The sequence below is a fragment of the Gymnoscopelus microlampas genome (genome assembly GCF_963454915.1).
Source record: "Gymnoscopelus microlampas genome assembly, chromosome: 3".
Classification (NCBI taxonomy): Eukaryota; Metazoa; Chordata; class Actinopteri; order Myctophiformes; family Myctophidae; genus Gymnoscopelus; species Gymnoscopelus microlampas.
Window position 1 is genome coordinate 30,928,323 of NC_139940.1, and position 12,500 is coordinate 30,940,822.

The 12,500-nt window shown below is 41.5% G+C and overlaps 1 long non-coding RNA gene across 1 annotated transcript in view; it reads left to right on the top strand.

Annotated features, from left to right (window-relative positions):
• The window catches only part of LOC311042125, a 172,919-nt gene that overhangs the window by 133,925 nt on the left and 26,494 nt on the right, over positions 1 to 12,500 (top strand). Inside the window, exon 4 of the long non-coding RNA XR_014600460.1 lies at positions 7,908 to 7,969. This is a non-coding gene — a long non-coding RNA (uncharacterized lncRNA). The remainder of the gene's footprint in view (positions 1 to 7,907; positions 7,970 to 12,500) is intronic.

Consider the following 12,500-nt stretch of genomic DNA (forward strand, 5'->3'; position numbering starts at 1 on the left):
TTTGATGAATTATTTACAGCAGAGTGGAATGACAGCGGAGAGCACATGTGATTGCCGCTGTTGGTGGGTCGGTGTGTGCGTGCGTCTCTCGTCTTTGTAATTATTCCTTTTTTTCCCCCCGATTTTCAATCAAGTGTTTTTTTTTTTTTAGTCAAGTTCCCCAGTGACATACATGCACGCAGACAAGGCAGACGCAAGCGCACATACACACACCTTCGGGAGCAGATGCGGGTGCAACCTTTTTGCTTTCTTTTTTCCGACGGTGGAACATAGAAAGTGTAGTTTCTTTTGTTGCCTTAATGACTTCAGAGCAGCAAAGAAAAGGGGAAAAAAGGAGAGAGGAGGAGGGAGAGAGAAGAGATCAAACGAGGGGGAAAAAAAAATACTGTAAACAAAAATGTAGTGGGAGGGCCACCTCACGCACAATAATGAAACAGTGTACTGTATGTGCAATGCATGGATGCACACATAGGCTTTCAGAAGCATACTAATGACATAAAAACTTATTCAGCAGTTCAATAGCACAGTTTGTGTATGTTTTGAACACAGTCACACACGCACACACACACACACACACACGCGCGTGTGCGCGCGCCCTGCTGTTTAGCATCCACCTAATCAACAGATTTAATAGGACTGAAATGAAAACGAAATTCTGCTCCGCAGCGTGCGGTTCTTTTGAAAGTGCTCTCACTTGGACCTCAGAGTCAGACAGGTCTTCCCAGGGGCTTAAGGCTCCATGCTGCAGTTGTACTTGTGCATAAAACACAGCGGCTTAAGAGCAGTAATCATACTGAGTTGTGAGTCCACGTAAGCGTCTTGATTGTAAGTCGCACAAACCACAGTCACAGTGTGTGCCAGGGATCTACCACACACATGCACGCACGTAGACATGTACGTAGATGAATTTGCGCCCGCACACACACACACACACACACACACACACACACACACACACACACACACACACACACACACACACACACACACACACACACACACACACGTACACACACACACACACACACACACACACACACACACACACACACACACACACACACACACACACACACACACACACAGCACAGCACAGCACAGCACAGCACAGCACAACACACTGCCACCCTGTCCCTCCTCTGCCCTACCCAGGAATAACAATGCATTATTCATGCCCTGAAGTCTCGTCTGCAGACACAAGTCAGCGTTTGCATTTATTATTTATTGCAAACAGCTCATACAATGAATTCTTAAACAAACAGCGCTTCCAGTATAAGCACAGCACCTGTCGCTTCTGTTCACTCGCTGTTTTTGTTTTGGCACAGATTTAAGTGGGCTAGTTAGGAGGAATGAGGGCAGGACGGGAGGATGAGACGGAGAAAGAGATGGAGCTTTATGTCTGTTGTACTTCGTCGTACAATGTTGTGGCGTGCCGAAAATAGCGTATAGCATTAGTGTGTGTGTGTGTGTGTGTGTGAGAGAGAGAGAGAGAGAGAGAGAGAGAGAGAGAGAGAGAGAGAGAGAGAGAGAGAGAGAGAGAGAGAGAGAGGAGAGAGAGAGAGAGAGAGAGAGAGAGAGAGAGAGAGAGAGAGAGAGAGAGAGAGAGAGAGAGAGAGAGAGAGAGAGAGAGAGAGAGAGAGAGAGAGATGAGAAGCGAGAGAGGATCTGACTGTAAAAGATAAATTAGTTATTTTGATGAAGGTATGAATTAATGAGTGGAAGCTAATTAATTTGACGGCGAATGCTTTGGGGAGTAATGCACAACTTTTAGGGTTTTGTCATGTTGATACAATGAAAGCTTGCAACTGCAGCTTACTGAGGGGCTTACTATAGTTATACAGTAATGAACTGCCTCGCTAAGAACGATGGAGTAATACTTACGCAATTGAAAAATTGCGCGCAGATGTAGAAGCCCTGCATATTACTGTATATGCCTTTTGTACCGCGGTGCAGTATCTCCACTTCAGAGGAATAGGAACTTCTTGGAAAACCTTAGAATATTAAATATTAAAGGGCCATAGCAGCATCAATACAGTAGATGTCATTGTCTATTCATAGCTCCTGCCATACGGTGTATCATATATACTGTAAACATAGAACGCGTTATGTTTAATGGCTTTGTTTGTAGATTTCCTTTCATGTGTGGTTTCATTTCATTTGTTTGTTTATCATTTGTTTACATCTCCAAACTAATTAAAATGTTACTGAACTTGCTTGAATAATTGAGTCAGTTGTCGTCTAAACAGTTAAGTCACAGACTTTGAATTTTGTTTGAAATCAATCATTGCTCCAGGGACTACTTTCAGCAAGACATCAATCAACACTTTAAAATGTATTTAAAAACAATGATAGCGTAGCTCTGACAACAAATAACTGTGCAATGATATTAGTGTGTTACTATAGTTACCTATGAAGCAAGTTTCATGTCTCCGCAAGTAGATTTTTATACCATACTGAAAATCTCATAAATCAAACAAACAATATATGCTTTGGGAAATGGTTGGCTGTAATGAGACTATGAGGCTTTTTGCAATGCTACAAGGGAGGCTATAGCACCGTATGTACACATTGTCTATATTAAAAATATATTGTTCTTGGATGTATCATTGTAGTTTAGGGCAGGGTTATCCCAATATGATAATGAGCTTCCCAATAACAAGAGACAGGTGTCATTGTAGCCTCATCCTAGCTACAATATCCACAATCACAAATGAAAATGTGCCTGTTTTATGGACAATTTGCCTGGCGAGTGGCGAGTGGGAGGCAATTTATCCTGAATCAAAAGCAGCTTTTGCCATCTTATGCTAATGCACTCATCATTTATGCCAGAGTACTGTGTTTTTTTCTTCTTCTCCCCTTCCCCCACCATCACACATCTAAAGCATGAAGTATTATCACGCAGAATAGTCAATATTCTAACTGTATCTTGTTTGTCTTTCCCTTTTGTGAACATACACACTGGCACGCATACCCACCTGGACACACAAACACACATACTAAGCTTTTTCTGAATTGAATAATTGATGGGTTATGCTAAAAAAGGAATGAAATAATCATAGATTGTTTTGAATGCTGGAGGAACATCAAACCCAGACGTTGAACTTGTCAGAGATGATGTGAGCAGGGCAGTGTGACCTCCACTAGTTGGGACAGTTGCCTAGTGGAATAATTATAAATAGGATGTTCTGCACTCTACCTGACACTGTACCCCCCATTAGTTTTACACTATGGTCATTCTGCTGTAACATTGAAAACATTTCCCAATTCTTCTATTGGGAGGCGCCAGTATGATTGGAAAACCAGTCAGATTGAAAAAGGTGCACTCGTTTTCACCAACGGAGGCGTGCCTTCTGAAGGGGACTTGATCCACGAGAGGCAAACGAGCCGAACGAGCTTAGGCGAGCGAGTCACCGTGCCAAGTGTTGCAAAGTCACCCTCAGCCGACTCGTTTGAGGGGGACCGTGGGAGGTGAACTCGAAGAAAACAAGCACTCCCTTTTCAATCTGACTGGTTTTCCAATCATACTATATATATATACTGTATATGTGTATGTATACATATATATATATATATATATATATATATATATATTTTTACCTTTATTTAACCAGTAAAACACATTGAGACAGAGTCTCTTTTACAAGTGGGAACTGGCCAAGGGGCAGATTAAAGATTTCACATCTCTGCAAGAACAAACAATACAAATCAGTACAACAGTAATATTAATACATCCATGACTCCCACGAACCTTAAAAACAAATCTCCTAGTGAAACTAATTATTTACTCAGCTCAACCAAACCAATTAACCTACCAGGAAGTTAATCCAAATTATTACATGTAGCAATTCATAGAATTTTACCCACATGTACAATGACATAGTTTCTCTTTTTTTTTTTTTTTTTTTTATACATCCAAACAATTACAGGAATGAGCAAGTTTCTCAACAATGAAACTTTTAAACCTTACAGAGATAAGTGTGGCAAGTTTGAAACTCTTTTGGAGGTCGTTCCAAGCCCATGGACCATAAAAAGCAAGGCATTTTTTGCCCACCTCAGATGAGAAAGCCGGTACTACACAACGTATCCATTCATTAGATCTGAGATTGAGGCCGTTCTTTACCACCTCGAATTTTGAGGAGATATAAGAGGGGAGAATTCCACCCAAGATTGCCTTATAGATGAAAGTGTACCAATGCTTCTGCCTACGGGCACCTAGGGAGAACCAGCCGACTGTATATATATATATATATATATTCGGTATATATATGTATGTGTATATGTATATATATATATAATTTCAAGTCAGATAAAAATCATAAGATTGTTGCCATATTTGGCTCACAATGCGTGGCGCTGCAATGTGTTGTGAGCTTGTTGTTGCAGCTATTTTCGCTATTTTCTGCTTCCCCCACACAATAGGGGGGCCGCAGCCAGAGGCCATTTGGGGATCCTTGGCATGGAAACATTGGGGAACCACTGCTCTATACAGAAAAGATTTGCATGAAAAGTGAAACTTCTGCTTATAGTAATACTACTGTACATGACCACAAGCTAAATGGCTGAATGCGTAGAGAGGCCGACTGGGAAACAGATTTTATTCCCAGCCGTGGCCGTATATGTTGAACCCCTAACTGCTGCCCTTGAGCGCTCACCAGAACCATTTGAGCAGCCATCAGCTGGGTGAAGCTGGAAGAAAATCCCCCACAGGATTAAACAGGTCTCGCCCTACGTAGGTACTGTAGCCCCAACCGAAGTTTATGTAATGTGCCTGCAGGCGTAATGGCATAAATCCTAACCGCAGCCCTGTATTTTTAGAGCATTGTTTGTCTGCTTGTACCGTATGTAGTATGTGTTCATACTGTATGTATGTCCTCTCTAAAGTAGACCAATCACATGCTCGCACCACTATGTGCACGACATTATACCTCCGGGCGTAAACAAACCCAGCATGAACAGTATGCACAAGCAGGAGAGGCCTGCCTGGTTAAGTTAATGTAAAACTCATGAAGAGTGTGACAGCTGGAACGTAGTTGATAATTTATGTATGTAAAAACATACTTTGTTTTTTTAAGTGAATCCCTTAGTTACATCAACATTGTTCTTGTGAGGCACTACTGTACTGTAGAATAAGTATTTAAATAAAATGTTCTAAATTACATATAGTAATTTCTATTTGGCCAAAGGAGACATCATAGACACACTAGTCGACATGCCCACAAGCAGCCAGTTTGTCAATGCGGGGACAATGTCATCCATATTATATATTTCTTGTAACACTGCATTGTGATTTGGGGGGCTTCTTCAATCACAAACTGCACACGTAACTTAGGCCTACTATCCATGGATACAGATTGGACAAGGAGGCCATGCCGTTATTGTCTTAGTGTCTTGTTTTATTTATTAGTACAATCCCCCCAAGTATTCACCTCCAGATAGGGACAAGTTTTCCTTTTATCTCACATTAGCGTGACCATTGTGAAAACTCATTTTGAATGGCCATGTATGGTGGTCATACAGAGCATGTATAGAACACACATAAATGCTGTACAGCAAGTGGAATGAATAAGACGGAACTATTTACGTTGAGAGTGCTGCATGTTGATGTTAAAGCTGTAATGGATTGGTATCAGTTAATTTGCTACTACAGACAAGGGGCCTTCTTTTAATGGTTATAAAAACTATTCATAAATTCATACGCATATACGTACATACACAAGCACACAGACCACTATGCATCATGGCTTCAAATGAAGATAAACTGTTTTTACATTCATGACTACCTTTTACGATTGTCCCCATTTACAATGCAACTACACTGCGTGATGAATACATTCATTCCAACCCCCAATGAGAATTGTGCAGCCGTGCATCGCCGGCCGATATCTTTTCATGATCGTATAGGGGTATATAGTATAGATTTCTTCCCCCCATACAGTGGCGGAGGGATATAAATGTTTATTATTATTACTGTTACACTTTCCCCGTCCTCCGGCTGCATTCCCTCCCTCTTTCAATTTACGTTTAAAGAATGATCTGGGGGAATGAGGAGTGCTGGGGTCAAGAGGTGTGTTTGCTCTCTCTCTCTCTCTCTCTCTCTCTCTCTCTCTCTCTATGTATATCTCTCAATACAGGACTTGGAATTAGATTTTTATAGATACCTAGATGCAAACAGTACAAATAAAGGCTATGGTGCGAACAATGTAATGAGTTCTTGGAGAGCACTTCTCAGAGGGAGAGGAAAGAGGCACAAGGGGGTGGGTGACAAACAGGAAGAACTGAAGTGAGAGTGTAACGCCCGGGATTCCAACCATGGTCTCCCGCGTGGAAAGCCAACATCTTATCCACTAGCCTAAAGGGGAATTCCCCCTTATTTGGCTGGGGGAGATATTAGCCGGTTAGTCATCAGGCAGAGCTCTGAGCCACTACTGCTACAAGAGAAAAGAGATATAAGACATAAGTGGGTGACCTAAGGGAATCTTTTTTTTTTTTTTTTTTTTTTTTGCCCCTTTTTAGTCGTTGGTGAGGAGCCCCCACCGAGAGGAATAAGAGCCATTGTCCTACTCCTCCCGCCCAACACTCCCCGCTGACAGGTGCCGCCCCAGCCCATAGGAGTACGTGCAATGAACAATATCACCCTCCCCGCCCGGCTTTCCTCCCCCGAACACAGGCCAATTGTGTTCTTGTGTAGACGCTCGACAAAGCCGGGTGCACCACGGTGGATTCGAACCCACAACCTCCGTGGTGGTGGGCAGGGACTTTACCACTGCGCCGCCCGAGCGCCCAACCTAAGGGAATCTTGATTAAAAACCAAATGGTGATCTCAAGTTTGAACATGTTTTTTACATGGAAAAATATTTAGTAGAAAAGGTTCCCGGTCACTGACCCTAAAGCCTTTTAGGCCTCAAGTTCAAGGATAGTAAATGTTAGTGTTTATCGTCCGTGCAATGGGTTCACATGTTTGACACACAGCAGTGCTACCGGTACTGCTGGCATTGATGGATTAAAATGGTGGGCCAAATAAAAAAGGTCAACGCACCACAAGAACACTGGCTTTTACTGCACTAATTTCACCATTTTATTTCCCCAACAGATACGGTATGGCTGTCATTAGTTAAACTTGCTCACTGTCAGTTGAATATTGCTGACACACCCACATCAGGAACGCCACATCCATGGTGACACTTAATTCTCGCAACATTCTCGTCACCGACTGGAGTTTTCTTAGTGCTAGTGTAGAACTCGCTGCGCTGGGTAGTGTATCGACATGAGCCATTTTAGCAACATCAAACCTAGAGGCCTTAGACTGAGGATACGCTAGTGAATAAGAGATTTACAGAAACTGTTTCACGCGAGAGATCCACAAATTTAGAGCACAGTGTCTTAAGTCTCTAGGGTACACCAGTAGCTGATCGGAGTGCATCGACCACATAATTACAACATCGCTAGTTCAATTCTGTCTGGAGACCTGTGTTGCACATCGTTCCCCCTTCTCTGCCCTCGCTCAAGTTCTCTCTTCTCTGGCTTGCCAAAAGAAACCAAAAAACAATTATACATAATGCAAAGAAAACAAGTGTCTAAATCCGCTGGGTGGTGTTGCTGAAATTAAATAACTTTTTTGTGGGTCTCATGTCGAAACTTTGCCTAATAAATTGCTGCTTATAGAGAATGCAATCCAAATGTACAGTACCTGGCTTAATTAAACAGGGCCATCGTAGGGAAAGCTCAGAGGTTGCCACAACAACCTTTGGGGGTAAAAATGTACCCATGATGTCCCCTACTGTTGATAACATGGCTTTTATCCATTCAAACCCGATCCCCTCATTCCCGTTTCTTTAGCGCTCTGACTACAAGCAGTGTAAGAATCAGGGGGCTTATTTTTTATTAATTCACAGTTTCCTCGGTTACAGGGTCCTTTTCTTTCTTCCACGTTGTGAGAGGACCACCTCGCAGGGATTTTCCCCTTCACCAGGTCAGTACAATGGAAGAAAAGAGCCCCATTATGCACGCACGCACACACACACACACACACGCACACACACACACACACACACACACACACACACACACACACACACACACACACACACACACACACACACACACACACACACACACACACACACACACACACACACACACACACACACACACACACACATCCCATATTATCTTTATGAGGTGTTATACACCAATGACCACCAACACAGTGTCTCCCATGCAGTGATCTCTAATCCACATCCAGGGTGAATAGAATGCTCTGAGGGAAAGGAGGGCTTACACTGTAGGATTAATAGGAGTTTTAATTGTAAGTCCTCTTTATAATAGGAAGAGTGTGTTGGCAGGAATACCGTAGTCACCTTCCATGATATTGTTTTAGAGGCAGTCGTTACATGTCACTGTCCATTGTGTTCAGGATTGTCCCACATATCTAGTTTTATTTTGTTTTGTTCCTTAGTGTTGTTCTATTGAAGTCAGTGGGCGTTATGTGGGGCTTATGTTGTAGTTCCAAATTCAAGTCTAGCAAACCTAGAATTGTGTGTTTCTAGGAATGCGTGTGTGTGCGTGCGTGCGTGCGTGCGTGCGTGCTTGCGTACATGTGTGTGTGCGCACGTGCGTGCGCGTGTGTGTGTGTGCACATGCGTGTGTGTGTGTGTGTGTGTGTGTGTGTGTGTGTGTGTGTGTGTGTGTGTGTGTGTGTGTGTGTGTGTGTGTGTGTGTGTGTGTGTGTGTGTGTGTGTGTGTGTGTGTGTGTGAGAGAGTGTATTACGGTGGCATACTGTATATAACACTTGCCCTTTCCTGATGATGTGTGCAAAGAAATGTGGCCTCTGACACTTTTATGTTTGACAGACTAGAAAACAGAGCAGACCTCTGGGGCCTTGAAGCCTCACACTGCGTTGTTGGTGTGTACAGTATGTGTGCATAAAAAAGAAAAAGAGAGTGTTGTTTCTTATCACTTGGTCCTTTTTTGACACATTTCTTTTCATTAATGGAAACAAGCTATTCATTTTCACTTAGGAATGATTGACAGATGTAATTAGTCCCCCTCTGTGGGTGTCAGCTTCCCTGACCAAAGGAATGACAGATTCTTTTCTGATGGGTACATTATGAATGGGCCTGCAACATGATCAGAAGTGGAAGAAGAATGAAGTCAGTCCAGGATTTATGGGAAAACAATCTATAGTAGTCAAAAGAACTCTTTAAAAGAGCCGACAGAAAGATTTCTTTATTGATATTTCATGTTTTTTTTCACCATTAAATAGAACATCACGTCTCTTGCATACAGTATATTTCGGGGAGCACAATATTTTCCAACCTAGCCTACCATTATATTCCCCTTTTCATACTTGTATGCTTATTAAACTTTTTACTCAAGTATACCAAGTATTCAGAACACATTTTCTTCAATTTGTTATGCAACTGTTACTTGACAACCTCCTATAAGGCACCTGTTTCATCGGTTTATACTGTATGTAGAATCAATAAATGATCAATCAAATAAAATAACAGGTATACTGTGAAAAAAAAGAAAGAAAAAAACATTCTTCCCTTGCTGTCTCTTCCACTCTGAAAAACAATCACCTATTCCTTTGTACCTACTCTCATTCATCAGAAATATGATGACAGTGTTCTGGATGAAGCTTGCATTTCCCCCCAACTGGCTATTTACACTATAATGGTTTTTAGTGTGCAAAGCCCTTCTTACAGTGTTTGAGTGTGAGGTTAGACAACTGCTAAGCTACTCTAGCTTTTTGTGCCATTCCACAGAAAATCGACTTGAGGTTATTACTTGGCAAATCAATAAAGAAAGAAATTGAAAGATGTGATTTTGCATGCCGTTCCCTGTACTGTACACCAAGTCATCAATTTGTGTGTTACCACTATCACTACCTCTGACTATATTATGGAATTACCCTACTTTGATTTAAGATTTTGATGTTGGATTGTCTGGTGTCCTACTGCAGTGGTTCTCAAAGTAGGGTCCGTGGACCCCCAGGGGTCGTTGAGAGGGTTCCAGTGAGTCCCCGGCAAATAAATGAGGAATAATTGAACCACTTTAACTCTATCTTATCTACAAACTCACAAAGCATCGCAATGTGACACATTGTGAACTCTTACATCTGCTATTTAATTATATATTTTTTATATTATATATATATATATATATATATATATATATATATATATATATATATATATATATATATATATATATATATATATTTAATTACTGTTTTTCCCCGCCAAATTTGGCATACGTAACACAAATCTGCTCTTATGGGGGTCCCTGTCACAAAATATCTTCAGATGGGGGTCAACGGGCAGATACATATCTATTTGGGGGTCCTTGACATTAGAATCACTGTACTACTGGATATCTGGTGCCGACTAGGGGTGTTAACGACAGTGCATGTTTACGCATCGTAATCATGTTCAAAAATCACTAACCGAGAATAGCATGTCATCCCCCTAATTTGTCCTACTGTAAATCACAAGCTCAGTTCAAAATAAATGTTCAATTACACCAGACATTAGAACAGCAAGGAAAAACTGAACTGGAAAACAACAAGAAATGCAGTGATTGGCTCAATATTTAACTAAATTAATCAGCTGATTCCATAGCAGTGCAAAGCTCTCAACAGCATAGCCTTCACTAGTGCAGAGTCATTCATCTGTGAAAAGGAGTTGCTCAAGATCTTTGCTTCAACAAGTTAATGTCACACACAAAAACCTGCCTGTATTCTGTCTACAGTATTACGACTGGAATGATTCCAAACACTTGTGAGAGTCCTTATGTTCTATCTTTACAAAGGTAGTGATAAAACATAAACATTATTGTACATCTCTAAACTGCGCTGCAAAAACCCTGGAATCTCTGGTACAGGACCAAGCATACAGTAACATTATTTCTGCTACTTCACTAGTTTTAATTTAGCTCTAGGTAGTAGAAAGTCCTGTGCTGCCCTGTAAGTACTGTAGACATGTCTACAGTACAATCAATGTTTTTTATACTTTGGATCACTCTCTAGTAGTACCAGTGTGGTAAAATGATTCACATTTAGTCTAGGCTGCACTAGCGCTCCTGTTTTCGTGTATAGAGGGGCGGGCGTACAGAGGCGCGGAGAGATTGCGCCTGATCCCATTGGTTCACCGATCTGTTCGTCAACCCCCTCCCCGTTAACGCAACATTACGAGCGACGCCCACTGCACTCTGGTTGGTTGGGGAAATGAAACACTTCCTATACCGGGTACACCGACGCGCTCCTCCAGGCTTTTATTTTTTAGCAAAACGAAACAATAAAAGCCTGGAGATCGAGGCTACATTTAGTCTGACTTTTTACATACTGTTTAGGCACTCCACATGGATCAGTTCTGGACCAGCACTGTTCCTGAACAGCGCTTCCTTTGTGGTCTCCTGTAAATTGCACTTTTATGCTGAAGATACATTTTTGTATTGTTCTGCATATCCTATAGACCAATTATTTGTTTACAAACCTTGAGACTGCACGCGCAGGTGCTGGTTTCATGTAATCAATTCCCAACAAGTTCCCCAAACCTGTTTTTTTGGGGAGCGCTGGTTTAAGTTCATTCAACGTCCTCCTGTGTGTTGGCTGGACAGGCGCTCCTAGCGAGACATACTGTACAGTATATACTTCATCGCCAACAGTGTTGCACCGAGAATAGCTGACATATAAGCTCACAACGCATCGCGGATGCGACCGTTGTGAGCTTGGAGGTCTGCTATTCTCGGCCGTTCTCACTCTGCGCGCGGCACCTTCACACGACGGAGCAAACATTAGGCTTGAGGGTCTGCAGCTGTGTGTGTCTCATTATACAATCAGCCAATGAAAACGTGTATTACTTCAATACTCTGTAAAGACAGCTTCTTAACCTTATATTAGTACATCAATACATGCTTTTTTTCGGGGAGATCAGAATCTAAATTCAGATAATGATGAACATCATATATTGGAAGTTGTGATCACTGGTATTTTTCCTTTTAATTTCATTCCTCTGACTTTAGCAGCAAATCTTTAGCAGTTTTACGTTTTGAATTATTGTCATTACTTACTGCATGTGCTTTTATGGCTTTATGTGTGTTTACCTGGCCTTATGATAGTTACAGGCCTCACAGAATGCAATTACCATCAACCCATTGAAGGATCTCTATATTGCCTTTTATGCTGTCTTCCAAAGAGCTCTGCAGTAGCATGCAAATGTAATATTACCATTATTATTATACAAAGGTAGACCATCACAGCGACAATGTAATGTAGCAACTGACAAGGCCACCTTAACATAAAATACATTAAAACAGAATGAGTGTGTGACATGTGAATAACATTCCATTTCGTTAGTGAGTGTTGTGAAATTAATGAGGGATTGATAATACAATGCGCTGAAAACAATACATCCCGTGCATTTTACATCAGCAAGCTAAATGTAAACATTCTATCTCGTTCACACATCAAAGATTACAATACATGCATAATAACGTT